The sequence below is a fragment of the Lissotriton vulgaris genome, unplaced genomic scaffold, assembly GCF_964263255.1.
Source record: "Lissotriton vulgaris unplaced genomic scaffold, aLisVul1.2 SCAFFOLD_3578, whole genome shotgun sequence".
Taxonomy (NCBI): Eukaryota; Metazoa; Chordata; class Amphibia; order Caudata; family Salamandridae; genus Lissotriton; species Lissotriton vulgaris.
In genome coordinates this window covers 181424-184232 of record NW_028248010.1, presented here as the reverse complement: position 1 = coordinate 184232, position 2809 = coordinate 181424, and the positions used below count along the sequence as shown (strand labels likewise).

Below are 2809 nucleotides of genomic sequence, written 5' to 3'. Positions count from 1 at the left end.
CTACAACCTTGACAGGCCTAATGCAGAAGCAGCTGCTTGTTACATGTTTTAGACTATTTCTCAAGGGAACAGCTAGAACGAAAAGCAATGGAAGGTTTCCACTAAAACTATAAGCAGAGCAGGCCACAAAATGGCACTGGTCGGGCTAATCTATGTAAGCCTGTTTCAGAGTGAAAACTAGTATAAGGCATATAGCGGTTCCTAGGTTATTGCATATCAGAGATGCGTTAGGGCTAAAACACTCACACGAACTAAGTAGGTACATCACGCTAATCACTAACTACGAATATGTATCTTTAGCTTACGTGCAAGGCCTAATTCCGATTTCAGTCCTCAAACCCTCCTTTTAGTGTGATGTAGCTAACTAATCGACCACTAGTCTTGGAAGACATCCTCATCTATGGTCATTAGCTCGTGGATCTCCTGTTGTAGCATCTGAGATTTAAAAGGGGTAGAGGAAGGGACAATCATCGCTGTCAATCTAGAGGTACAATAAGAGGAGCAGGTTGGACCACACTCCATACAGAGGCAACAGGTGAAGAGGACACCTGCAACACCAGCCACTATCAGTAACAATTTCCATCCCCAAGTACATAAAAGGCCCCAGAACCAGCTAGAAAGTGACCAGGACCCATTATCTGTATGTATTTCTGCGGCGATGCGGTGAAGCTTCTGAATGGCTAAGTGAACTGTTGGGGCGGAGTCTGGGATGTAAACACAGCAGGAGCTGCCGATCACCCGGCATGCTCCTCCTCGGTCAGCTAAGATAACGTCCAAAACCATCCGGTTTTGGTGCAAAACGAGTCTCGTGGCCTGAAGCTCTTCTGTTAGGTTTGTCATAATATCTGTGGTAATATTAATGACACTTTCCACCACTCTGGACAGTCGTCTAATTTCCCGACTGTTAAAGATCTGACCCCAGAATGGGACTAATCCTTTGTAAACTGCTTCAAAGAGGTATCTGTTTGATCGATTTCAGTTATCCCAAGCTGCCTTCGTTGTCTATGAGGGGCCAATTCCGAAGTACATAACTGATGGGTTTTGTGATAGTCTGAAGGTGCTATATAGACAGGGGGGTACAGGAAAGACAAATAACACTGGCCTGCCCACCCTCGTGGTAGGCAAGTGTAAGCATTTTCCCCACAAACAAAATACACATTCGGGGGAGTCAACAAAGGGGAGCTACTAAATATTTCATTCTATGAGTATAATTACAGATGCTATTCCCAACCTGCACGTGCCCCATTCCTTGCACACAAAAAGCAGAGGATGTATTCAAAATAGGGATAGGCATGATACGTTCGCTGGTAACATTCCTGGTGATAAACTTCTGAAAATACTGTGAATGATTGAAATTAGCAAAATCATAAAGTTCATCTATCAACCAAGTGCTATTTGTGTTATCAGAGTACAGGTTCATGCAAGCATTTGGGTCCAATGATCCCTCCCCTTCATTTCCTGCTGGATCGAAACCCTGATGTGTCTCAATGTAAGCTAAAATCATATCATAATCCTTTTTTTAATACTGTTTGGGGTTTTCCACATAATGGTTGTACATCGCTGATAACATTTGGAACCATGCTTCACAGCTCCCTAAATATGATAGAGACAAAGAGAGGAACAAATCATGTTTATGCATGACTGATGGCAGAAGCCCACAGACCCAAAAATTTGTCATATTGGTGGTGCTATGAGTTTGGTGAAGCATCTCTACAAATACATTTTTGGCATAAGTCTGGCGATGTCTTTCCTTATGGGGAGATAAGGTAAACATAAAATGTTCAGGAGGGGCCGCAGTGGACATCATCATGGCTTGCATGGGGTGCTTATACTCTAAATATATGAATATACTCATAAAAACTGCTAGTATAACTTCTATTACTACCACAAAAGCTATTTTTGCATGCTTGGTCCAAGTATAAAACATTGGCTCATAAAATGGCAAATACCGCGTGGCAAAAGGGCGTTCTTCTTCAGGTACAACACGACCGAATGGGTACATTCCTAGCTAAAAGTCCACAAAACTAAACTGGGCCAAAGCAAACCTTCCTGCCAGAGGGTTCTTCTTCCCTGTGTCCGTTTAGAGTCTCACAGGTACACTCCTATCGTTCATCTCAGAAAACGAAATCATCAAGTGACGTCCCACGTCGCAATGCTTCGAGGTGATTCAACATACAACCCTGGCCTTAGTAAGCAAAAAGTCTTTCTTTCTGAACAGAGCACAATATCAAAGTTCCAGCTCTCAACGGGTTCAGTCCAGTGTCTCTGCAGTACCTCAGACACAAATCTAGCAAACCCTGCTTATTTGAGTCTTTCCTTATCTCCTAACTGTTTTTTTGTGCCCGCGACCTCGTTCTGTGCCAGTGATCTCGCCCAGCATTGTTGTTGTGCCCTTAGCCCGTCCCTGCAGCTGCTCCCCCGTGGCCCCACCCCCGCTCCCTCCAGCTCCCACTGACCCTCCACACTAGCCACCCCCACTAGCCACCCCGCTCCCGCCTCCCAGCTGCTCCTCCCTCGCCCCGCCCCCCTCCACTTATGACAGATGCACTTGCGCGCAGCAGACACACCCTAAGCGCGCTGAAGGCGCGCCAAAGGTAAGCCCGTCTACGCCCGTCCGCGCCTGGACCGCACCCAGCGCAAGACCCCCTTGCGCTCGCATTATCCACTCCACCCGCCTAACGTACGACGCCACAACCCTCACTGCGCTCAACACCGGCCGCCTCCCCGACTGCCACCAAGCCGCCCCTGGACGCACCCATGGACCCTTCACCTGTCAATCCTGCAAGTTCTGCTGCATCAGGACCCACTC

General features: G+C 47.0%; 1 pseudogene; it reads right to left on the bottom strand.

Annotated features, from left to right (window-relative positions):
* Nucleotides 1-375: 375 nt before the first annotated feature.
* Nucleotides 376-2002, bottom strand: LOC147664953 (uncharacterized; annotated as a pseudogene).
* Nucleotides 2003-2809: the final 807 nt, after the last annotated feature.